This window comes from Panthera onca, chromosome E1 (genome assembly GCF_046562875.1).
Source record: "Panthera onca isolate mPanOnc1 chromosome E1, mPanOnc1 haplotype 2, whole genome shotgun sequence".
NCBI lineage: Eukaryota > Metazoa > Chordata > Mammalia > Carnivora > Felidae > Panthera > Panthera onca.
In genome coordinates this window covers 45,353,024-45,380,299 of record NC_138352.1, presented here as the reverse complement: position 1 = coordinate 45,380,299, position 27,276 = coordinate 45,353,024, and the positions used below count along the sequence as shown (strand labels likewise).

The following is a 27,276-nucleotide window of genomic DNA, read 5'->3' as shown; positions in this document are numbered from 1 at the left end:
GCTTGGGTCTACTCACTCTGGGTTTCCCTGATCTTCTCAATATCTCCCTTTGCCCCTGCCCTGGGCCCATCCTGAGATGAAGCAGGGAGAAGACACCATCTGGGGATAAGCCTTGGCTAAGAGCCTTGAACATCACACTTCCTAGGAGCTCATCCTTTCCCCAGGAATGATGCAGTGGAGGTGAGCCAGCACATGTTCTGAGGGTGTGGCAGGGTCAGTCCAAGACCCTGTGGCCTTAGCCTAGCTGGTGCAGGGCAATGGCTCGGGGGGAAGTGGGCCCAAAGTGTGCTAACAGACCAGAGAATCCCCTATCAGAGGACAAGAGTGTCCTTCTGTATACTCGCTTGTCACTCAAAATGATTCGAATACCCACTTGAAACTAATCTTCCCATAGTGCTATGAGAAAAAAAATATTTATCTGGCCCTAGATAATCCTATGGGCTGGAGGTTCCTATGTGGTGGAAACCCAGTGTATCCTGCAAACAAGGGGATTTTGTATGAGGGAGGTGCCCATACTTCTTCTCCACTGCCGCTGAAGTCTAAAGGGCTTCCAGAAAGAACCATCAGACGAACCAGAGAGCATTTTGAACTCATGAAGATGTTGGTACTGATGATGGATTTAAAAAGCACAGTCACTTTTTGGGGGTGCCTCATTTGGTGGAGAGTGTGTGACTCTTGATCTCGGGGTTGTGGGTTCGAGGCCCACATTGGGTGTGGGATTACTTAAAAATAAAATCTTTAAAAATATACAAATAAATAAAAGCACAGTCACTTTTTGAAAGCATTTTCATGCTATTTCTTCTCACCATGTCACTGCAGTCCCTTGAACATAGTAGGTTCTCAAAAACAAGCACCACCCTGCTTTGAATTCTATCCTTGTGAATACAAATCTTTGGGCAGGGGGAATTGAAATGAGAGGGAGTTCCATTCTTGCTCCCAGAATTTAAGGAGAATTACTCTGGTAGTCGTCAAAGTTTAGTGTGGAAGAAATGCTATGTGCATCCCAACCCCCCTCAGAAAAGGGTCAGGGCCAAGATTAGGGGTTGTTCTCACTTCACTGAAGCTGTAGCTCCTGTCTCAACAAGTTCCATTAGTCTGTCCATCTGCCCATTTGCCCAACCATGCATTCATTCATTTCTTCATTCTTCATTTCTTCAACATTCAACTATCCCAAACCATGCAAATTCAACCATTTGCCCAACCATGCATCCACTCATTTCTTCAACAAGGAGGGCCTCCTTGTTGCCATGCATTGTACAATGAGTTGGAGAGTCAACAATAAATAAGATAGGCTCTTTGCCTTAATGAAGCTCAGAAGACAAGTGTACAAACACATTGTATTGTGATGTTGTGATGCTGTGGGAGGGCTCAAGGAGAGGGGACTAAGTATCCCATGTAGGAGAGCAGAGTGACTTTAGTGAGTCCTTGGGTACTGAGTAGATATGTGCTTACCCACTGGATCTGCAGGAAAGGGGAAGGTACATTCCTGGCAGAGGAAGCAGCCTGTGCCCAGGCATGGAGGCACAGGCAGGGGGCAAGGAGAGGCTGCAGGCATTTAGGTTTGGTGTGGAGGGGAAGGCAGGAGATGAGGCCAGAAAGGTTGGCAAGCACCAGACTAAGGAGGAAAGACTGCAGATTTGCGCTTGAGAAAGGTCTCCCTGGTGATGAGAGAAGACTGTCTAGTGTGGAAGGAGTCAGAAGTCAGCTGTTCCAATAGAACAAAAGATGTGAGATCTTCAGGAACTACAAATCGTAGCCATGGGACTCTATTGCTTTGCTTGCTCCCCTACCACTACCCACGGTCCAGCTTTCTCCAGATAATTCCAACGTGCCTCTCACTGATTAGAGTGTCAAATGAGGGGGGAAGTCACTTCAGAGAAGAGTTGTCTTCTTTTTTTTAACTTTTCTTTTCCTTATTCTTTTTTTTTTTTTTTTAATTTGAGAGAGAGGGAGAGCACACGTGAGCTGGTGAGAGGGGCAGATGGAGAGGGAGAGAGAACCTTAAGCAGCCTCCATGCTCAGCATGGACCCCAATATGGGGCTCCATCCATAGCCCTGGGATTCTGACCTGAGCTGAAATCAAGAGTCGGATGCTCAACTGACTGAGCCACTCAGGAGCCCCAAGAGTTGTCTTTACAGAAAGATTTGCAAATATTTAACCACCACTCTGCCCCCAGGCCCTCGCAGGGGGAACCAGCATATACAAGCAGTGCTATATTGTAGGATGCCTCTGAGGTGATGCAGGAGAAAAAACTTGGTGTCAGAGTCACCAGACTTCCCTGATCCTGAAGGGACTATAGAAGAGGGAGGGGGAGGAAATTAACCATTAGTAAACACCTCTTGCCTGCCAGGCCCTCTAGATGTTATCTCACTATGAGGTAGGTGTGATCATTCCCATTTAAAGAAGAGAAAGAGGCTTAAGGCACAGGGAAGTTAAGGTCACACAAGATTAGAACCCAGCTCTATCTGACTCCAGCCTCTGGAGTCCTGTAACTCAAAATGAACCCAGAGTCAACCCTCCATTGTCCAAGCTAATGGGGATGATGATAATGCTAGTTTACATTTATTGAGTAAATACAGTGGGCCAGTGATGGGTCTAAGCACTTTTGTGTATTAACTCTTTCCATTCTCGTAACAACGCTATGTTAAGGTAGAAACTACTATTGTCTCCATTTTAAAGATGAAGAAACTGAGGCATTAAGCGGTTAAGTAACTGACAAGATAGAAGTAAAACTTTCACTATTTGCATATGACATGATACTACATATAAAAAACCCAAAAGACTCCACCAAAAAAGTGCTAGAACTGGTACACAAATTCAGTAAAGTCGTAGGATACAAAATCAATGTATGGAAATCTATTGTATTTCTATACACCAATAATGAAGCAGCAGAAAGAAAAATTAAGAAATCAATCTCATTTACAATTGTGCCAAAAACAATAAGATACCTAAGAATAAACCTAACCAAAGAAGAAAAAGATCTGTACTCTGAAAACGACAAAATCCTGATGAAGGACATTGAAGACAACACAAAGAAATGGAAAGACATTCCATGGTCATAGATTGGAAGAGTAAGTATTGTTAAAATGTCTATACTATCCAAAGCAATCTATACATTTAATGCAATCTCTATCAAAGTATCAACAGCATTCTTCACAGAACTAGGACAAACAATCCTAAAATTTGTATGGAAGACCCCGAATACACAAAGCAACCTTGAAAAAGAAAAACAAAGCTGGAAGCATCACAATTCTGGACCTCGAGCTACATTACAAAGCTGTAGTCATCAAGACAGTATGGTACTGGCACAGACTCTCTCTCTCTCTCTCTCTCTCTCTCTCTCACACACACACACACACACACACACAAATACACATAAATCAATGGAACAGAATAGAAACCCCAGAAATAAACCCACAATTATATGGTCAGTTCATCTTTGACAAAGCAGGAAAGAATATCCAGCGGGAAAAAGAATGTTTCTCCAACAAATGGTGTTGGAAAAACTGGACAGCGACATGCAGAAGAATGAAATTGGACCCCACTTTCTTACACCATATATAAAAATAAATTCAAAATGGATTACAGATCTAAATGTAAGACCTGAAATTATAAAAATCCTAGAAGAGAGCACAGGCAGCAACTTCTTTCTAGAAAGATCTCTGAGGCAAGAGAAACAAAGGCAAAATAAACTATTGGGACTACATCAAAATAAAAAGCTTCTGCACAGTGAAGGAAACAATCAATGAAACTAAATGGCAATCTAGCAGAATGGAAGTAGATATTTGCAAACAACATATCCAATAAAGGGTTAGTATCTAAAATATATAAAGAATTTATATAACTCGACACCCCCCCCAAAAGTAAACAATCTAATTTTTAAAAATGGACAGAAGATACGAATGGACATTTTTCCAAATAAGACATACAGATGGCCAAGAGATACATGAAAAAATGCTCATCATCACTTACCATCAGGAAAATTCAAATCAAAACTACAATGAGAAATCACCTCATACCTGTCAGAATGGTTGAAATCAACAACACAAGAAACAAAAGGTGTTGGCGAGGAGGCAGAGAAAGGGGAACACTCTTACACTGTTAGTGGGAATGCAAACTGGTGCAGCCTCTCTGGAAAACAGTATGGGAGTTCCTCAAAAAGTTAAGAATAGAACTATCCAACAATCTAGCAATTGCACTACTAGGTATTTACCCAAAGAATACAAAAATACTAATTCAAAGGGATCCATGCACCCTGATGCTTATAGCAGCATTATCTACAATAGCCAAATTATGGAAACAGCCCAAGTGTCCATTAACTGATGAATGGATAAAGAAGCTGTGGTGTGTGTGCGTGCGTGTGTGTGTGTACATATATGTATATATATACAATGGAATATTATTCAGCCATAAAAAAGAATGAAATCTTGCCATTCACAATGAAATGGATAGAGCTAGAGAGTATTATGCTAAGTGAAATAATTCAGTCAGAGAAAGACAAATACCATACGATTTCACCCATGTGGAATTTAAGAAACAAAACAAATGAGCAAAGGGAGGAAAAAAGAGAGAGAGGCAAACTGAGAAATAAATTCTATAGTTTAACCATAGAGAATAAACTGGTAACCAGAGGGGAGGTGGTTGCGGGGATGGGTTAAATAGGTGATGGGGATTAAGAAATGCACTTATCAGGTGTGTATGGAAGTGTTGAATCACTATATTGTACACCTGAAACTAATATTACATTATATGTTAACTAACTAGAATTTAAATAAAAACTTTAAAAAAAAAAAGGTTAAGTAACATGTCCAGAATTACACAGCTGAGATCAGAATAAATGGAAGAAGTAGGATAAAGTAAAAATAAATAATAATAATAATAATAATAATAATAATATAATAATAATAATAAACTAAGAATATTTCCCATTTTACTTTGAAAACACGATGCCTCCCCCAACTCATGACTAAGAAAACTTACCATCCTAATTTTACATTCCTAAACAAATCCCTGAAATATTGGATTCTGTCCTAGGCCCTCCTCTCTTTTTACCCTCCATGCACCCCCTACGTGACTCCAACCAGTGAATAGCTTTGGTTTCCATACAGAGGTCATTGATTACACATGTGCAGCCTAGACCTCTCATGAGTTCCAGACCTATATGTCCGACAGGTAGGGCTTGGACATTTCTGCACGAAGAACTTTATACTGTTTATTTTTGAGAGAGAGAGAGAGAGAGAGAGAGAGAAAGAGAGTCAGAGCGTGAGCAGGGAAGGGACAGAGAGACAGAGAAACACAGATTCCAAAGCAGGCTCCAGGCTCTGAGCTGTCAGCACAGAGCCTGACAAGGGGCTCGAACTCACGAACCGTGAGATCATGACCTGAGTCGAAGTCAAACGCTCAACCGACTGAGCCACTCAGGCACATGAAGAGCTTTAAATGAGACATCTCAAACTCAGCATGTTCAAAATTGAACTAATCATTTTATCCCTCAAAACTGCTCCTCCAGTGTTCCCTATTTTAGGGAATCGCTATCTACCTACTCCCCAAAACAGATGTTTTCCACCTAGCCTCCTCCGTCTCCTTCACCCTTACCCCCACCAGCAACACCCACCAATCACCAGCTTCTAACAATTCTATCTCCTAAACATGTCTCTTATTTGTCCTCTTTCCTCCGTTTCCACTCTGGCTACTCTAATACAGGCCACCATCATTGCTGTTCCAATTTACTGGGAACACAGTTATTCCAAATAACTGGGGGCATTTCACCCCTCTCAGTTCTACACACTGAAGCCAGAGTGATCTACAATGCTAACTTGAGTGCGTCACTCTTCCACATTAAGCTCTTAAAAAGCTTCTCATAGCTCTTGGAATAAAGTCTGTATTTATAAAGACAGCTTAAAAGGCTCTGCCTGCTCTGGGCTCATGCCTATACACCTTGCCCCATGGCTTCCCATTCCCTTCCCATACTTCTTCTCCCCCCTTGAAACCCATGGTCCAGAAATAACGTGTTTCATGTCTCCAAACACTTCTGGCATTTGCTGCTCTGTCAGGATAGGTCAGAGGCCCCTGCTCTGGGCCCTCTTAGCACCCTGTATTCCCCCATCACAACTTATGCAGTGGTATTTCAGTTGTTTGCTTACTTCCCTCTCTTCCCAGGCTATATATAACTCACCTCCACCGCCCCTTCAGTGCCTGCCACACAGTAGGTACCCGGATCAATATTTTTTTTATTAAATATCGACGGTCTACAACCAGATAGCTGACAGTTAACTCTAAAGGCAACACAATGCACACCAAAATTCTGGTAACAATGGCTTTGGGAGAGAATTTAGCAAGGAGATAGTGAAGAGAGACTTTGGTGTTTTGCTTTGAACATTTCAATCATAGAATGATATATTGAGATATTAATTTGAGTTTTGCTTTTTTGCTGTTGTGGAAGAACAGAAAAGAATGAGAGCTATTTATATTTTGTATCTTTTCTCTCCTGCCACTCCAGGAAGAGAGCCTCTCCTATTTCCCTGCCTTAGGGGCATTTACCCAAAACAAGTGATGCTAAAGCTATCTTCCTGGCTTTTGTGAAAGATTGAATTCCTTGAGGAAAATGTGAGTGTCCTGAAGACAGAAAGGAGTGTGTATGGGGGATAGGGCAGGGGCCATTAGAGCCCCTGGAATCCTGGGGGAATGGGGGGAGGAATCTGGGGATATGCCAAGATGTGGGAATCTCCAGACTGTGCCCCAGAAGGAGTAGACCCCAGAAGCCTGGACCCTGGTGAAGATGATGTGCCTACATGGATTTCAAGGGAACACTTGGGCTTGAACAATGAGCGTATTTGTGGTGACCAGTGTCGACAAATATCAGAGGGGTGTCTTAGATATTTCTGTTTTGGCTGCTCTGTGAGGGGAAGCTCTCAAGAAAACCTATTTCTTGTATAGTTGTATTGTGGCATGAAAACCATACTCACTGCACTTTTGTATGGTTGGACTCTTTTACAGTAAGACTTTTCAAGTATGCTCAGATTAGAAACAAAACCAAGAAAAAAAAAAAAAAAAAGAAGACCATTCAGCCAGGACACTGCTCATTACCTAGCAAGGCAATTTTAGTCTTCCTTGGGTGTAACACGGGCTGTCTTTGCTCCCACCTGCAGGGAATTCTAGCTGGGGAGAGGACCCCTGAGAGAAAACAGATCCAAATGTACCTGCCTCCTTAGGATGCAAGGTCTCCTAATAAGGAGATGTCACCTGTCCTCTCAGGACACCAGGAGAGAGCCAAGGGAGTTGACTGGTAGGATTCAGGGAGGGTGTGGTTGGGTAGAGCCCCTGAAAACTGGAGGGGCTTAAGGACTGGCTATCTGTGACTTCCTGAAAAGTCAGGAGATGGGATGCCCCTGTTCCAGACACTGCCCTCAGGGGCAAATTAAGAGGAGCCTGAGCTTGCTTTCAGGGTCCAGGCCACTCTGGCTGAGAACTCAGCTTTGCACACATAGTTTCCATGCCTGTGTAAAGACGTGAATACTGTCCTTTTAGTGGCATGTGTTGTACTTCATATTTTCGGATGGATCTGGTCTCTAGGTCTCTGTCCTCCTCCTTTAACTTATGTGTTCTGATTTTCCCCTCCCTTCTAAAATAGACCTAAGGCTCAAATTCTGACTCCATCATTCGCCTGTGTGACCTTGGACATGTTACCTAGGCTTTCTGAGCCTCATATTCTTCACCTACAGAATGGGATGATTATCATGAAGACTGGAGATAATGGATATAATAAGTACCTAGCACAGAACCCGACACTCAATAAGTGCTCATTAAACGGTCATTGTTTTATTATCGTATTTGCAATAATAAAATCCCTCCTTATTGCTGGAAGGGACAAAGACCTTCTTCTGACTGCTACTCCCTTGGCGATTGTCAACAGTGCTTCTGAATGCCAGTGTTCTACAAGGCCCAGTCTGGGACAGCTCATTATCCACGGTCACTTCCCCCCTGTGCTCAGCCCTCCAAACCCCACTGAACAAGCTCTTCCAGTTCTCAGCCCGCCTCCTTCCCATGAAGGAAGCCATGTGATCTCATTACCTCCTCACAAAGGGCATTCCAGGGCTCAACTGAGCCCCAAACTTAATGCTGGTCTTTCTTTATCCATGGCATCTCCTCATCTTGGGGTGTGTGCTTTTGCAAGCAACTCTCTACTGTCTCTTGTTTCCAGCCACCCTCCTCCCCACCCCCACCACCCCCCCGCCCCCCCCCCCCCCCCCCCCCCCCCCCCCGCCGACCTCTGCTGCAATAATCTCTTAGTTCTCTGATTCCACATACGGACCTTCACCCAGGCCTTGGACAGGTAACTTTACTGCCTGCTACAACTTTGCCTTTGTAATCAGGAATACTGGCCAGGCATCAAAGGCACCTTTCCCCCCATTTCCTCTTTTCAGATTTTATAATCCATCTCTCCTATGCAACCTCCATTACCTGAACTTAGAACCACCTGACTCTTATCTCCAGCACCGGGACACACCAACATCATAAAGTCAAGCTCCTATAGCTCGGGAGTTGGGAAAAACAGAACAGCCTGAAGTTGCTGCTTCCTGCCTGCAGCACCGAAATAGCCTCTGAAGCCCAGTTTGGGCACTTTGTCCTTTTTATTGAAAGAGGTCCAGCTCACATCCGCAGGTTAGGCCCTACTGGTGATTGTTTAGGCTTGGATTTGGAAACCTCTAGACTTCATTCTCTTCCTTATCTCAGCCTGTCACTGTCTTTGGGATGACTGAGTTTCCTACTGAATTAAGTTGGGAGGCTGGGGAAATTGTCAAAAGGAGTTTCCCTTTATTCTGTTAATTTTTTTTTATAAGGAAAATGTATTCCTGCTTGATTGTGTAATTTTTTTAAGGTACGAAGGAAAATAATATCGGTGGGGCGAGAGCAGCACAACCTTGGGCCCCCTGATGAGAGTGGACTGACACAGAGAGGATGGGTGACAGAGGCCTCCTGTGTTTCTCACTGGATCCAGAAGACCTCCCCAGTGGACAGGTGTGCTGGTGAGCAAGAGTGCTGAGAAGATTAGAACTGAAATGATGTGCCAGCTTCCAACAGGAAGCAGGGGGACAAAGGCTGAGGGGGGTAAATGAGCTCATCAAAAGTCTAGTCTGAGGCTTTGCATTTTGGAGGCCCTTGGTCTTTGCTGGAATAATGAATAAAATTTCATTTGAATCCAGCTGCCATACAGTTTACAAAGAGATGTGATTTGCTAACAGCTGAGCCTGGTTCATACCTGTAAGGGCCCTTCAACACTTCCTTTTTTACAGATGAGGAACATAAGACTCAAGTCACAGGCTGCCCACGGTTACACAGCTAGTTAAATCCTGGAGGTCTCCAGAATTCAATCCCAGTACCCTGTTTACCCTGCCATGCCACCTCCAGGTACATGCAATGGGAAGTATTCTGTGTGGTACAACAAACATTGCTGGGTACTGCGGTGAATGGATGAAAGGCTTCACGACCTCCATTTCTAGAATGTTCAAACTTGAATCATTCTTAGCAACAGGACAGAAGCAAGGTCTATCTGCTCATTTTCCCTCCAGGCCTAGGCTCTTTCTTCCCGGCAGCCTCAGCTTCCTTCCTCTCTCCTAGGGCCTATCTCATCTCTTCTAGCCACAACAAAGGCAGCCAGATCCAGACACTGCTCAGAGATGCTTTCCCAGTGAATAGTCCATGTTTGTTTAGGATGAGAAAGGTGTGTCCTGAAATTAGAGTTCACAAAAGCTTGGACCCAAATAATGGTCATTCAGCCAGACTGCAATTTCCCGGTCTTGCTCCACATTAAAGACTTCATTCTTCAATTTTAAAATTTACCTATCCTCTGGGGCACCTAGGTGGCTCAGTCGGTTAAGGGTCTGACTTCACCTCAGGTCATGATCTCAAGGCACATGGGTTCGAGCCCCATGTTGGGCTTTGTGCTGACAATTCAGAGTCTGGAGCCTGCTTCAGATTCTTTGTCTCCCTCTCTCTCTGCCCCTCCCCACTTATTCTCTGTCTCTCTGTCTCTCAAAAAATAAATGTTAAAAAAAATAAAAAATAAAAATAAAAAAAGTTAAAAAAATTATTAAAAAAAATTCACCCATCCTCATCTCAGATCATATCCAAGCTCCATGATGTAGATGGACCTCATGACCTTAAAATGGTTCCCATGGTGTGGTTTTTCTGCTTGGCATCTATGTATGGGTGGTTCACAGGGTCAGGGTCATAAGCAGAGTCATGGGCAGGAAAAAAAAGGGGAGGAGAAAGAAGAAAGAGCTAACTAAGTTGCTTTTGAAATAAACTGATAATCAGAGAGGAAGCTTATTTGGCAATAATCAGACAGAGAGAAGGAGAAAAATCTCAGCCATTTTTGTCCATTATATTCTCACACAGAAATAGAGTTTGTCCCGACTCAGCCCAGAATGACCTCTAGTTATAGGGGCACCAAGAAGCTAATCAAGAAGTTAGGAACAAAGGAGTGGGAGCCCACTAAATATCATTTTAGTTACATCAGTGCTCTTTAGAAGAAAAGCTATGAAATAGGATACCCAGGTTCTCAGGCCCACAAAGGTCAAGATCTTAGAAGATACTTCAGGCACGAAGTTTGAACTCCTTTCCTCCACCAGGTTAGGATCTCAGGGACCAAACCTCCAAGACTCCTATACTAAGATGTCCTGAAATGTCAGCTGAATTCTGCTGCTCAGTTAGTGACCACTGTCCCAGGGAGATCCTACCACCTTCACTGACCTCCATCCTATAGGAAGCACCACTTGAGGCCCCTAATTTACCTAAGTCTTGTTAAAAGAGGTCATCTGCAGAAAAGCTGAGGTCTTGTCACAGGGGGCAGTATTGCTAGGGCAATACTTGCCCTCAAATTTCCAGGATAAGGGGCTCTAGAGGCTTTGGCTAGGGCCCTTCCTAGGGATGGCCTTAACGCTTAACTCTGCAGTAGTTAACTGTACTCCCACAAGTGCTCCAACTGAACCCAATGTGCTACTTGCAAACAGCCTTGACACAGTCTGCTTTATGATTTTGCTATTCTTGTTTCAGCCAAACTCATGCCAGAGATGATGGTAGAAATTTAGAAATCTGCTGGAAGCAGTTAGTATTATTGTTTTTTTTTTTTAATTTTTTTTTTTAACGTTTATTTATTTTTGAGACAGAGAGAGACAAAGCATGAACGGGGGAGGGGCAGAGAGAGAGGGAGACACAGAATCGGAAACAGGCTCCAGGCTCTGGGCCATCAGCCCAGAGCCCGACTCGGGGCTCGAACTCACGGACCGCGAGATCATGACCTGAGCCGAAGTCGGACGCTCAACCGACTGAGCCACCCAGGCGCCCCAGTATTATTGTTTTTAAGTAATTATTGACGTTAAGATTTTAATGCTGAAAAGACCAAAGACTAAAACCAGACAGCCCTTGTGAAAAAAAGACCAAAGAAATTAAATTTGAGGAAATCAGGTTATTTATTTAAATATGCCAGAGGCATATCATGACTACCAGTAGAACTACCCAAGTATTTCTAAGTTTGGTGAGTTTAACACAAGAGTGTGAAATAGATAAATTAATCTGGTTATTTCACACATTCTGTGTCTTTCAGGCTAGTCTCCTGCTCAGGGATTGTAGGGATTTCAAGTTACCCTGCACACTCTGTTCCAGTCATCTATGACTGGCTGGCTGTGGTGCTTATGAGTCCTTTAAGGGCAGATATTGTATCCAGATGGGCCAATTCAACTAAATCTATGCTCAGGTTTTAATTGCCACATTGTGAGTGGTGATGGGAAGTTATGGCATTTGCTTGGCTGATCCCAGGCCCCAGCTCCTGGGCAGCTAACACACAAGACTGCATTTACATTGGAAAGGGGAAGGGGGAGGGGTGGAGCATGGGCCTAGTTGTACTTAGAAATTACATTAGGAGGGGAAGGACAAAATTATTCAAGCCACCAGCCAACTCAGATGCCCAGAGTCTCTCCTCAGAAGCCACTGGGGGTTGAGACCAGGCCAAGGAGGCTTCTGTTCAGAAGAGGCAACAGTCAGAAGAGGCTTGTGTTGGAGACAACCCAAAGGCTCCAGCCTGACTGCTGACAGCCCTTTGACCACAGCTCTGAATCCTTGTCCATGGGGTGGCCCTGGGGAAGAGGCCTGCTTTGGGGGGACTGTTTAATGATTTGCCAGCAAAGAGCAAGGCAAACAGACTGCTGGCAGCTTCCTGGATGCAACAGGAGAGTAGATTTTTATTCCCACCCATGGTGTAGCCTCCCAGGCAGGAGATAAAAGAAAAAGCGAAAGATGGTGTTGTGAGAGCCTAGAAGAGATTGCCATTTGGAGCTCAGCACTTCACTGGGTCTCCGTGGATAGTGCCTGGATACCTTGGCATCGGTGCCAGTTGGTATTTCCATCCTCTGAATATTTTAGTAGTTTCTTTTTTTCCCCACAAATATTTTATTTTTAAGTAATCTCTATGAGCAACACAGGGCTTGAACTCATGACCCCAAGATCAAAAGTCATGTGCTTTTCTGACTGGGCCAGCCAGGTGCCCCTATTTTAGTCATTCCTTTTTTTTTTTTTTTAATATTTATTTTGAGAGACAGAGAGCATAAACAGAGGGAGGGGCAGAGAGAGAATCTCAAGCAGGCTCCACTCTATCAGTACAGAAGCCAATGTGGGACTTGATCTCACAAACCACGAAATCATGACCCGAGCCAAAATCCAGAGTCAGATGCTTAACCACCTGAGCCAGCCAGGAGCCCCTAGTAATTCCTAATAGCAGCATCTCCTGGGCTCCGAGGAACTAAAGAGTAAGATATGTAAGTAGCCTCTTATGGCAGGGTTCTAGGAGTTAAAGAGAATGAAACCAGAAAAACACTGTCCTGGCCCTTAACAAATCTTTTACAAAAAAATTTATGAGCTGGGAAAGTAGTTTGGTTCTTTGATAAATTCCTTTTACTTTCTTCTCATGGGCCTTTCCCTATCTTCTTGGCTCCGCATAGAAAAGAAAAATGGCACCTCCCCTTCCCCTGGGCACCAAAGAGTCCAACGTCTAAGTCCTACAGCTCTCCCCCTCTTTTTGCCCTCAACCTTCCAGCCTAGTCTTCTCTACTCTTCCTACTGGGCTTTAAGTCCCCAGAATTAAACACTTTCCCCCATTGTTCCCCTAAAGTGTTATATTCCAAATTCTTCTTCTTCTTTTCTGTAAATGTTTACTTTTGGGAGAGAAAGAGAGAGAGAGGGAGGGAGGGAGGGAGGGGCAGAGAGAGATGGACAGAGGATGGATCGGAAGCAGGCTCTGTGCTGACAGCAGAGAGCCCGATGCGAGGCTCAAACTCACAACCCATGAGATCATGACCTGAGCCAAAGCTGGACGCTCAACTGACTGAGCCACCCAGGGACCCCAGATTCATTCAAAATTCTTAAATGACACTTAACATCTGTATCAGTAGAGTGCCTGATTCTTAGATTTCAATAAAATATTGGTCCTTTCCTCCTCCCTCTAACGTAGATCCTGAGCTACTTCAAGTCAGGGACTAGGCCTTATTCATCACTTAGCAGAATGCCAGGCACACAGATGTGAAGAAAAAAATGCATGCATGTTGAATAAACAGATGTGAGATCAAATAAATTTGGTGGTTGCCTTGTCATTTGATCAGGATATGCTTATTTTTAGATTTTGGCTTTCTCTTCAAAAACCTTCTGTATACTCCCTATAAGTTAAAGTTTTAAAGTCAGCTTTTATAGTATTTTTACCTCTTAGCAAGGGAGAGGTCACTTCCCTTTTATATCACACCTAAATCTCCTCCATAACCCTGAACAAAACTCACTTCTTTCAGGAAAACCTTCCTGCTTAATAACCCAGCCTCGGTTATTCTTTTATTGTCTTCCCTCAGTATCAATGTGCTGAGTTGAGCATAAGCCTTAAGGGAGAGAAAGCAGCCCCCCTGCCAAAAAAGGGAAAGGGCTCCTGCTTTCAAGAGACTAAAGCCTAACCGTAAATCTACAGCCATGCATACATATGTGCACACACACAAGCGGCTCAAGCCCATTTGTCCAACAATACACAGGGAATGTACATTCACAGGTCACAGCACATACATACTGAGAAAATGTAGAACGAATGGGCAGACCAACTTATTCTCGTGCTTTGTTTTCGAAGTGTTCTCTTGTCCTTTGGGCCCTTCTGTCTAATCTCCCAGATCTGATGGGAAGCTCCTTCAGGATAGGAACCGTTTAGAAACCATTAAAAACAGTTTTATTTATTTTTTATCCCTATAGTGTTGATTCAAAGAAACTCTTAGGCTGCCACACTGGCCTTAGGCCATGGTGTTGGCTGAGTGTCTCTGGTGAACTTCAGTTCCTACCAAGATTTTATGAGGACCCAGGCAAGTGATCTGCATGGAAAAGGTCTGGAAAAACTCAGAGTTGATTAACTCCCAATAGTACTCCATATTTCTTCTGAGTGGGTCAGATTAACATTAAATGAAGTAACATATTTAAATAACATTTTTCTTACCTTAAATGAAATGAGAGATGAATTATATTTCTTTCCTCCATCCTTAAATTCTTTAGGGTTGAAGTGTCTGAAGCCTGAATTTTAAAGACTTCAGTTGAGGAGCCACATGGGTTTCAGCTTCCCCGCAGCCTGCTCAGCCCTCCAGCCTGCTCTGGTCCTGAGGACGTAAGAGGGCCACCCCACGCCAAGTGTGGTCGTATGTTCAAATATTCCAAACATCCCTTGACTTGCTCTTTGTGAACTATGAGTTCTTTGTTACTTCCTAATTGCTCAAACCTCTTTATTTTTCTTGCTAAGCGCAGATGGTGAGAGATATGAAAAGATAATCAAAGTGCTGATAAATGGAAGAAGAGTCTTCTCAGTTATCAGGTTGGCTCTGTGGAACAGAAGTTCCTGTTTGCACTTCTCAGGACATTCGGAGAGATGCCATCACCAGACCCAGTGGGTAAGGGAAGTACTTGGAGGGTCAGGAGGGAGGGGAGCCAGACTCCTGAGTTGAGAGTTCACAGGGCAATGAGGATCAATAACAGCACTTCTGATTTGTAGCCGTTATCAAGGTACAAAGCAACACTACCCTTTGTCCTTTTATTTTTACTTTGCTAATGGAATCATTCGCCCTGAATTAAGACTATTATCGGCTTTGATGTTGCGCTGTATATTAGCAAAGTGCTTTACAATCCTTCATTAGCTCTTTTATTCTCCCTTTATTAGTACCACCCATTTCACAAATTAGGTTGAAGAGACAACACAATGCATATTAGGCTTGCAACCAGGAACCCTGAATTCTGGGCATGGATTTCATGTACTAAATATAACAAGAGGAGATGTTGCTGACCGTAGAAAGAGTCACAGAGTAAAGGAATAAAAGCATCAAAATTATAAAAGCCTTCTTGGGAAATAAACGTCAAGACCTGAAACTTTTACTTTATTTTGCCAGCAGTAAAACTGAGAGCTCTCACGAGTTTAAATGTGATCACCAAACACATCTTTAATAGGGAAACAGTTCTGGTTGACTAATTTCCTCCATAACAGAATTGAAAGAGAAAGGAAAAAAAGAATATATCTGAACCTAGTGGTGCCAGTTCCCCGAGAAAAGGGATTGACACTAAAGCAAGACAAATATTGCTGACTTAACTTCTGACTTGTGGAATATCCCTTCTTGACACTCTCCCTACTGCTATTCCTGACCTAATGCTGTTCTAGTTCTTCCACTTCTCTGACTGTCCCTCATTTGTTTGTTGCCTCTGCCTTCCTCTTTTCTTCTTCCTTTCATTTAAATATAAGCATATGTTCTCTGATTTCTATTACCTTTTTTCTGGGGTTCTTATTCATTCTAATATCTTCAATGCTAATTCCAAAATTTGTTTCCTAAGTCCAGTTATCCTGCACTATAAAATGCCTGTCACACATTATTTCTTTGAAGTCTTTCTGGTACTTCAAACTCCAATAATACCAAACCTACATATCATCTTCTTCCTGCACTCCACCTTAAACCAATAGCCTCTCGTAACTCATCTGTTTTTGTTAGTGGTACTGTCATTAGAGACCCAGCCCGAGCACCTCAGAGTCATTATGACCCCCCCCATCCTGCATCCAATCACTTAAACTCCTCTTTGGAGACCTACCTCTCTATGTCCCTGGAGTCTGAACCATTACAATAGGCTTCTGACTAGCCTCCAGTCTCTCAACGTTCTAAAGCTCTCCATGCATCTTTGCAAGAGCAATCCTCCTAAATACGGCACCAATCATATTGTTGTCCTATTCAAATACCATCAGTGACTCTCCACTGCCTTTTGAATTAAATCCCAAGCTCCTTAGCCTATCAAATCAAGGCTTCAGACCTCTCTGCCCTGGCTTTGGAATCAGAACACCTGGTTTCACATTTTGGCTCTGTCACTTGAAAAATGTGTGCAACTTTGAGTGGGGAGGCTAACCTCTTGAGTCTCGGTTTCTTTATGGATAAAAAAAATACCACTACCTACCCAAGAAGATCATCCTAGAGATTAAACAACATATTTAAAGTACCAGCATCTCTTGCACTAAAAAAGTATTAATTCCTTCCTCTTCCCCTCTGCCTTTTCAACTTTATCTCCACTTCTCTCCTAAATGTACCATACTGCTTATCCAAACCAAACTGTCTTACTCTTCTCTCATGTTCTCTTGGAATGCCTTACTCCTATCCTGTCACTTTTTAAAATGCTACTTATTATCATTCAAGGCAGCGTGTTTTTCTGTTTGTTCATTTTGTTGTGTTGTGCTTTGTTTAAGAGAGAGCGTGAGCAGGGGAGGGGCAGAGAGAGAGGGGGACAGAGGGTCCAAAGCGGGCTCTGAGCTAACAGCAGTGAGCCCAATGTGGGGCTCGAACTCACGAACCATGAGATTCAAGGGCATGTTTATATGCTACTTCTTTCATGAAGAATCTCTTTTTCCTCTGAAATGTCTCAATCACCTTGTTTGTATTTATTGTCTGGCACTTTTCACCTTCTGCTTTACATCCTTATCTACTAAATTGAGGGCAGAGATTTCTTTCTCTCCCACACAGTACAATGCCCTAACAATAGCAGGCAACCAGTAAATGCATGCTGAATTCACATTGAAAGCTTGTGCTTTTGGTCTCCCCAGAGTCCATTTGTTTGTGATTCATACTTCACACTGAGAACTCTTTAGAAACAGTCTCTGGCGGGATATCAGAATTTCAAACAACTTTAACAGAGAAGCTGAGTCAGTCTAGGATTAAGTTCAGTCCTAGCTCAGCCAACAGGAAATGTCTGGACCCTTTCCTGATTAAGATAGCATAATTTAGTAATTTGTGAGCTACAGAGCTCATTTGAATAAATTCAGATGAGAACATATCTGAGGAATAGGCAAGCAAAAATGCATGATACCTATAAAAACCAACCACTATTAGGTTGACAACGGCAATGACTTCACTGGTATAGGGAAAAGTCCCCAAAAGCCATCTGGTTTCACAGGTTTTGACTGTGGCTCAGCTACAAGGTATACCTTATTCTGGCTTTCATCCAATCCATTTCCTCTTGGTCCAGTTAGCAAATGGGTGGGTAATTATATGACATCAGCCACCATGGGGTGGCTGGAACATAAGGTGGCTTCATGGTGCCATATAATGCGGTCACCAAGTTTCTGAATCACCAAACACAGGTGCGTCGACTCTTCCCCCCACCACACCCCCCACTCTATAAAAATCACCCTATCTGATATTGCTGTTGACACAGTGACTACACTTAGGTCCTGGGCACTTTCTTTTGCTTCTTCATAGGGCTTGTTCGGGTGGGTACTTCCATGTAGCCTATAAATGAGTACTCACACTGCGGGAGTAATCACCCGGTCACCAGGCCATGCTTTTGCCTTTAGGTAGGCTTACTTCAGAAAGTAGCAGCATATCTAATTGCGGAGTCCACACCTACATGAAATGCTTCAGAGGCTGAACTCCCTTCCTAGCAAAATACCTAACTAGCAGAGTTGCTGTCTGGCACTAAGTTTGATTCTTAGCCTGGACACTATCAGGCCTATTTCTGGAGCCATCTTTCTCACTAAAATAGCAGCTGCTACAATTTCTTCCCAAACTCTTTGTTACAGGGAAGATCAATAGCTTCCAAATGTTCCTTGTCAAGATATGGACAGTCAACAATGTTGCTATTGAGTGGATGCTGGATGGGTACACATGGAGTCTTGCCCCATGGGCACATCAGAATGGGCCTGAAATATGGCCTCTTAGTTGGCAAGTGTTTGATGAACATCAAAATTATGTTTGATCCAGCCCAGGGGTTATAGTCTTATTAGGGAGATAACACATAAACACAGCTAAATGGTGACATAAAATGATGTATGACCAAGTGTCACATTGTGTGGTATAGCCCATAGGTCCTGTGGGTTTTGTGGAGGAGATGAATTAAGCTAGCCCCTAAGGAATTTGATTTGGGGATTCAGGATTTGAATAAGAGAAGAGTAACCACATATGTAAAATAAGCAGGATCTGATCCACAGGATCTGTCTAATGGATTTTGGGAAATTCCCAGCTACAGCCTTGAGAAAACACATGGGGCCAAGTGAGAGGAAAAGCGGGGTTCTTGACCAGTGTCTCGCAAGTCTTCAAAGTAAGAAGACTTACGTAACTAAAAAATAGACCGGCAGAGATAGTTTAGATAGCTGAGGTAGGGTCAAATTGTGAAAGCCACTGAATGCTGAGATAAGAGCCAGACCTTGCTGGCATATGAGAAAAAGGAACCACTCCGGATTCTTAAGCAAGGGGATCTCATGATCAAAACAGTATTTTAAACACAATTTAGTATCGGAATAAAAACTATAATGGGATGAAAAGAAAACTGGTGGTAGGAAAACCAGTTAGAGAGCTGTTCCAGAATCTAGCATAAAATGATGAGAGCTTGAACCCTGGTGGCAACAGTTAGAAGGTGAAAGGATGAATCACAGAAATCACAAAGGAAATGTAGAAAGCACTTGCTGACACACTGAACCACAAGAATAAAGGAGTTAAAGGTTCTAAACCTGGAGAACTGGCGGCAGGTAGAAGGGGAGTTGCATCAATCCAAAGATGGACATTGGAAAAAGAAATTAATTTTGCACAGAAGAAAATGAATTCATTCTAATTCTGAATTAGAGATGAACATTTAAATCCTATAGGCGATTTGAAATAAGAATCAGAGTTTGAGTGAAAAGACAGGACTAGAGACACAAATTTGCCAAATACTGTTTACATCTTTCAGATATAGTACTATGGATATAATATTGTAAATACTAAATTTAATGCATGAAAACACTTAGGAAAAGTTAAAACGGCTACGTAAGTGAATCCAATTAAAAGTAGAGCTTGTGGATGGGGCGCCTGGGTGGCGCAGTCGGTTAAGCGTCCGACTTCAGCCAGGTCACGATCTCGCGGTCCGTGAGTTCGAGCCCCGCGTCAGGCTCTGGGCTGATGGCTCGGAGCCTGGAGCCTGTTTCCGATTCTGTGTCTCCCTCTCTCTCTGCCCCTCCCCCGTTCATGCTCTGTCTCTCTCTGTCCCAAAAATAAATAAAAAACGTTGAAAAAAAATTTAAAAAAATAAATAAATAAATAAAAGTAGAGCTTGTGGTTGTTGGTTCACTTGAACTATTCCCACTGCAAGAAATCCAGAAGAGATGATGCTGTGTAGCCTGCCACACTAGAATGAGATTCCACTCGCTTAGCTTCTAATATCGTCTAATGTATGACCTAAAAGGTTCTATAGTTCAGGGCAGTGGAGAGAAGAAAAACAAGAACTCCTAAAGGCAAAGCAACCTCGGAATCTCCTCTTTGAGGATGATACAGAAACCAATCAAAAGCATTGGGTTTCATTCTCCTTATGTCATATTGCTACTTCTATAGCCCAGCTAGTAGTTTTTCTAAAAGTAAGCTCCCACCAGCTACCTGCTGCTTAAAAGTCAAAAAGTGTCTGCCAGGTGCCTATAGGTAAATGATATAGCCTTACTCTCTGCAAGTAGGACAAATTCTCTCATAACTAAGGGTTCACTTTTGGATATTAAAGCCACAGCCACTTCAATGCAAGCTGTATGCTGTGCCCTATGAAGGCAGCTGATATCTGTTAAAGTCTTCATGGTTATAAAGTAGGCAGTAACCTAGAACAGTGGATCTCAAAATTTGGTCCTTGAGACCCAGCAGCATCAATATCACCTGGGAATTTGTTAGAAATGCAAGTTCTCAGGCCTCACCTTCAGACATATTGAATCAGAAACTCTGCAAGTAGGGCCCAGCAATCTGTATTTTAACAAGCCTTATTTTATTTTATTTTATTTTATTTTATTTTATTTTATTTTATTTTATTTTATTTTATTTTAACTTTATTTCATTTCATTTTACTTTATTTCATTTCATTTCATTTCATTTCATTTCATTTCATTTCATTTCATACAGAGAGGGGGGCATGAGAAAAAGAGAATATCTTAAGCAGGCTCCACACTCAGCATGGACCCTGACCCAGGGCTCAATACCATGACCCTGGGATCATGACCTGAGCCGAAATCAAGAGTCGGATGTTCAACTGACTAAGCCACACAAGCATCCCAACAGGCCTTCTAAAACTGATTCTGATATACATTAAAATCTGTGAAGCACTGATCTAGAGGGACCAAAATAATTCTAGAAAGTTTCCATACTACACACATAAGGAAAACGATGAAGATGGGAAGTCAAAATTCAAGAATGATCATTTCCCAAAAAACAGACTATATTCAGGTAGAAGAGCAGGGACTTCCTCCATTATTTCCCTGTCATATTAAACCTGTAAATGACCTCAGAATTAAGCAGGGCATTGAATTGGGTGGATCAGATAGCAAGCCACAAAACTTCCTTGTAGAAATACCTTATAAATTTTGTATTTCTGCAATTCTACTGTATAAATGTGATTTAACACATCTTTTCCATTAACCACCCTCTTATTTACCATGAACAAATAACAATGCTGAGCAAATGGTAAAGAAACTTGGTTTCGTTTTCTCTATTATTTGTTTTCTTCCAAAGGATTTGATTTCTTTCTCTTTCTTTCTTTCTTTCTTCTTTCTTTCTTTCTTTCTTTAATATCGAGCTGCTTTTTTCTAGGAAGTAGGGGAAAGTGTTAGTCATCCTAGATAACAGAAAATGTTCATCATCCGAGATTGGGAAATCAGAAGCAGAGAACATCCACAAGCCATGCCTTCTCTTTTATTTTATCTGTGCTTCCCTCCCCTAAAGCTACATTCAGAAACAGTAAAGAAAATATGGATGGTAAGTCAGAAGCAAACCCCCAAATATGTATAGGAGATGAAAAGGTGATCCAGAAAGCTGAGCAAAACAGAAAATAAAAGGCACGACATCAGAGCTTTCTAACTAATTAAGTCGTGAGGGCCCCAGTCAAGTTGACTATACAATACACCACCCTGGCTTTTTTTTGGAAGAACATCTCATGGCTCTATCATCTTCCTTCAGTTGAAGTAAATAAGGCAAATCTTAAGACACTGTTTTGTAGAGAAAAAGAGTCTAGTTGCTTTACACTTGGGATTCTGGTGTAAAGGGCAAAATCTGGAGCTTTGGTGCTCACCTTGAATATAATGAGTGTAGGGTTTTATTTCTCTTGTCTACTTAAAACCTATGGCCTAATCTAAATTTTGCTCCTGTGCTATGGAGAACAAACTGCTTCAGCAACAATACCCTAAAAACTAATGTAAATATCTTCAAAAATATTCATTAGGAAAGGGCCTTCCACAATTAACATGCTTAGAATAAGTTGTGCTTGATTTTCCTGCACCATCTTTCAGTACCAGAATACCACAGGGGAAGGCAGGTCTCATAAACTCTGCTTCTGCAAAATTCTATTCATCAGAAAAATTCTAAAAGAGGCTTAATGATTCCATTTACTATTTGCCTGGAACGCTCAAAATGTGGCTAGCAAAATGAGCAATTTAATGGAAAAGGCAAAAGAAAATTGATGAGAAACATGAAAGAAAATAAACCAATAAAAAGAAAAGTACTAAAAAAACCCTGTCATAGAATTGGAAGGGAGTTTCCCTAATCACTCCTGTCCATGTTGCTGTTCTTTCTCCTTTCTGTAAACTCCCACAGAAACTCACTGTACACCTTAGTTGGCACTTATTATAAACTCCCATGGTGGTAGTTATCTCTAGTATATATCTAGTATTATCTTAAGGTCTCAATTAGTAAGCACCCTGAGGGCAGGATGTCTGTTATCTTATGCTCCTTTGGGCCCTCTCCAGGGCCCAGCATTGTGCCTTTTACCTAGGGTCTAGTAATACTGAATAACTGTAAAGCTAATTCAAGGTATGGGGTATACTGAGGACCAAAGTTGGATTCAATTTGGAGCAAAGGGGAAAAAATAAAAAGGTAAATGGTGAGGTTGTAAACGTTTCAGAACACGAATATGGGTAGGAAAATTGAGCTGAAGAATGAAATTTCCAATCCCAGATGATAATTCCTTCCCCCTAATTATTTCTGGTCAGGATTTTCTTTTTTTCTTTTTTCTTTCTAGCATCAGCCAGGTGAAGAACAAAAGGAAATTAATGATTTAGTTACTGCTCCAATGCTGAACGCTTGGAAGTCAGTCAGTCAGAGCAGGCTCCATTGTATGTCCCTGCATGTCTCGGACCTTGGTGGCTGTGCATAGAGCACTATGGTTCCAATCGCCACAGTAGGGGCCAATATTGGACGCCTGGATTCTAAGCAAGAAAGATGAAAGGCTTCTTCTAATGTAATAACTGACGACCTCTCAGTGCCGTTTGAACTGTTTACAGACTGAGTTAACGATTACAGGCTATGTGTATCTTGGCCAGGTGCCCGAAATTCTTACCCACCCGTCAGATATTATCAAAGAACCCTTCCATGCCTGGCTGGAGTCCTTCCAAAGCACCTCACAGAGATGCCGACACAAAAGGAGGAGTGTTCAGAATGTGCTCTCTCTCCTGAGGCCAGGGCAAGAAAGTTAGAATATCAGGCATGAATTAGGTGCTGAGGGGCAGAGTTTCCAGGACTGCTCAGGACTGGGGAAAGGGTCAAGGTCAGCACGGAGTCCAGAAGAACCAGATTCCTCTCTAAGCCGTTTAGGAGGTGTAGGTAAGAGTCTTCACAGCTGGCATCTAGAGGTTGATTAGAGTAGGGAAATAAGACCCTTGAAATGAAGCAGAAATCTGCACCTACCACAGGACACAGAAGCCCCTAAGACATTAGATCTGTAAGGCTGGCTTTCCTATGGGGCAGCATACAGAGGGTGGATGGAAGTATATTGCTTTTTCTGAGAGTAATATACAAGTTGAAAAAGAACACCATCTCAAGACTAAGAAAGAATAAGAGATTTCAAAAATGACAGTAAATAAAGTTAAAGGGAGCTATGAAGACACCTCTACTGAGGTGAGTCCCAAGAGACAAAATGGCAGCTGTTTGAACATTAGCAAAATGTTTTTCACACAAATACATACAACTACTAATTATGAGATATAATGGAAAACTGGCTAGCTTATAACTGAAAAATAGACTTAACACCAAGAATGCCAGAAAAGCTTTCTGGAAGCAGCAAATATTAAAGAGAACTCAAAGCCAGTGAACACCAAGTCTAGTTATTATTTAACTATATGCTAGCTTATGGACTCCAAAGAAAGACAGCAGGAATTTCTACTATTTCTTTATTGAGTAACTATTGGCCCCTGAACACATTTGAAAGTGGAATAAATGGCAGTTTCTACAACTAAGCCTTATAAATCTAAAGTCAATACATAAGACAGTTGCACATTCACTCCAGAACTACCATCATTACTACAACTCTCTCAAAGGGAATACATATCTTCAAAATCTAAGGAAGGGTTATATGGGTGTTTTTTTTTTATTTCCATACATGGCCTGATGAGGGAACAGACATCATATAACTTATCACAAAATACTCTCACAAGAAAATTTGGAGACAGTGCATGCAATTCATAATCTTCTATTCATACATAAATATAGTCATCATTATAACATTGTGTTTCCTTGAATTTCCTTTGCAGCCTCAACTAGATACGGTTGTTTTATTCTCCTGTCCTAACTTGCTGAGCAATGTTGCTATTATGGAGCAACTAGTGACCCACCCTGTGTGGTAGGGGATAGGCCATCATGTTAGACTATCTACCTTGAGGTGGAGGCAAACGTGACATGACTATTTTGATTGCGGTGTAGATTAGGAAATTGGCCTGATTTTTGAGATTCATTGTAATATTTGTATTTTCTACAGCAGGCCATACCCATGTGCATTTACTTGCACAAAACTTGAATAGAAACACAATTAGGTACTGTTGAGTTGCTTCAAAAAGCACCTCCAATATTCTCTAGACTCCTATCTAATGGGGATACTTTTCTCTCCTGGGGTAAGATTAGATGGAGTTCCATTTTATTTTTAGAATACAAAAAAAAAGAATACAAATAAAAATACTGTTTGCACAGAAATCATAGAAACAATATGACCCAGTGAGTGGTAAGCTTGAGGGGTAAAATTACAAAAGTAAATCCTATCAGTTGATGTTGAATTTTATGAGGAAATTCCAGATAATCTCATAGAATATGGCTCCATACTCTTCTAGAAAATAGCCTCAAAGAAGGAAGAGAACATGCTTCTAGCCTCTCTATGTACGTAGTTACCAATGACTTGATATCAGATAGAATAAAAAATCAATGCACTGGATACTGCGCAAATGAAAAGAAATAATTTAGAAAATTGTTAGGGAAACAGAAGAAGTCACACAAACAAGAACTCAGAGGATGAGGCTATTGCAGTTTTTAATATGCAGAAACAAGATAGTTCAACAATTCTCCTTATACTGCATGGAAGAGAGTACACCTGCAGTACTCACTCTGTACTGCTTACAGCCCTTGCTTTGTAAAAGAGAGGAATACCCAAGAAGTTCAAAGCAGGCCAGCAAAAGGGTAGAAGGAGTTGAGGAGATGATTCCCAGGGAAGGATAAGAGCCACCAGATGAACCCTTTAGAGGATACCAGGAAGGCTGTAGTGTCACCTCTCTAGTAATTGGACTGCTCCAGATGCACTGGTTCTACTGGAACACCAGCTGTGTCTTTCAATTTTAGGAGTCTTGGGGGTGGGGGGATGACCCTCTTTCATCCTCCCAACTCCTTTCACCTTCAGGGTTGTGAAAATCTGTGGAAGCACAATGGTTCGGCTATTTTACAGATATTCCACCTTATCTAGAAAGCTGAAACTCCACCACAGCGTTCTCCAAAGTGGGGCATGGTGCTGTGCAGGCAAGTATATCAAGAAGAAAACAAAGTTCTTTATCAGTTTTCCATATAATGGGTTTACTTGCACAGATTGACAATATATGGAAAATAGATAAGAAACACTGATTTCCTTCTTCACAAGATTACTACTACAACCTCCATGCCTTCACTACTTAGCAAAACTAGCAAATATTAAATAGGATCTGAAATTCCTTTGAGTAAAAATATAAGGTAAAAGTTCTGAGGCAGCCAAATGGTCTGTCATAGCATGACCTATCTATCCAAAGATTATGGAAACGATATTGTCAATATGAGGCAATATAATGTGTTGGTAGGTTCCTAGTGTCAACATACACATGACTCAACTATTTCTGATCAGAGCTCTGGGTCCATGCATGGTAAGATGCACCCAAACCTACTATCATAGCAATACCATGAAGTTATCCCTTCTTCATAAAAGATAGTTTATTATTGTGTACACTTGAACTCCTAGAGATATCCACAGTTCCCTGACAAGTAAATCTATTATGGCAATGAAATCAGAAAACTATGAAACACAAAGATCTGAGAAATATTCTTTTGGAAGAAAGATCATGTAACTTAGTCCCTCACCATAAATATCAAGTATTAAACAAACTCAAAAAAAAAAAAAAAAAAAAAAAAGATTAGACCGGTTCTGCAGCTTGAGAAAGAAAAGAAATGTGGTTTCTCTAGCTAAAAGTTTTCTAGATGATGCAGGAACTGATGCTTAGAAACTACTTTCTAAATAAACTGCAAAGGGATGACTATAAACATTTCATCAACATATTATAATAAAATTCTCTAGGAAGCTGCTTTATCATTAAGGATAGAGAAAACCACAGATACTGTGATTTCAATTCTTCTCTTTCATTTTCTGTATTTTGTAATTTTCTCTAAACTCTGAGCTTTCATTTGGTAGGGAGGAAAAAAGGATTTTTTTTTCTGATGGGAAGACACTGCTGTCAGCATGTATGTAATCTGATGTGCAGCTGTCTGTTAATGCTGCCTGCAGAAAACTATCTCCAGAGGAACAATAGCAGCAACACACCAATTTATTAGACAAAATTATGAGTGAACCTATACGGTGAATCGGGTGCAGTACATGGCATACAGAGAAACAGGCCTGGTCGTCAAAATCCCAAACTAAGTAAGACCAACATGATATGGAGGATACAAAAGTGATAGCAAATTTTCATAGTGAGAAGAGACATTTGATTTGACAGTGGGCACAGATTCTTTAATGACCCCAAAATGAAAATGAGAGAAAAGAAACCGGACCATTATGTAGATAAAAATTCTTAAGGAGATAGTCAACAAGAAAGAGAAGAAAGTCAACCCCAACATCCTGAATCTGAGACAAGGCTGAAACAAAGCAAAAGACATCACTTTGGGGTTAGAATTGATTGTTTTCTGCTAAGTAAATTTAACTGAAAGACAGGTATCAGGGAAAAGGGACACAGAGGGGGACTGTCCTAAGGTTATCCATTTTGCCTGTGACCATCCTCTCAATAGGCAAAATTTCAAAAGCCGCATAAGTAATTTGCCTTTAGGGTCTCCAAAGGCAACTGTTTTCAGAGACCGGTCTAAGGTTCGCATAGAGGAAGAAGCTTCCTATAAAGGATGGAAAATAAGTATTTAGAATATATACATGTGTTCTATATTCCATATACATGTTCTATATATAATATAAATAACATATATTCTATATAGAGCATATACAATATGTCATTTATAAGGGTGCCTGGGTGGCTTGGTGGGTTAAGTATCAGACTTCGGCTCAGGTCATGATCTTATGCTTCATAAGTTTGAGCCCAGCATCGGGCTCTGTGCTGACAGCTCAGAGCCTGGAGCCAGCTTCAGATTCTGTGTCTCCCTCTCTCTCTGCCCCTCCCCCACTCACGCTCTTTCTGTCAAAAATAAACATTAAAAAATATATTTAAAAAGATAAGACTGTAAATAACATTTAAAAAATATGTCATT

General features: G+C 41.6%; 1 protein-coding gene across 1 annotated transcript in view; it reads right to left on the bottom strand.

The window, feature by feature from the left end:
- The window catches only part of RNF43 (ring finger protein 43), a 64,674-nt gene that overhangs the window by 17,142 nt on the left and 20,256 nt on the right, over positions 1 to 27,276 (bottom strand). The gene's annotated exons all lie outside the window — the stretch shown is intronic.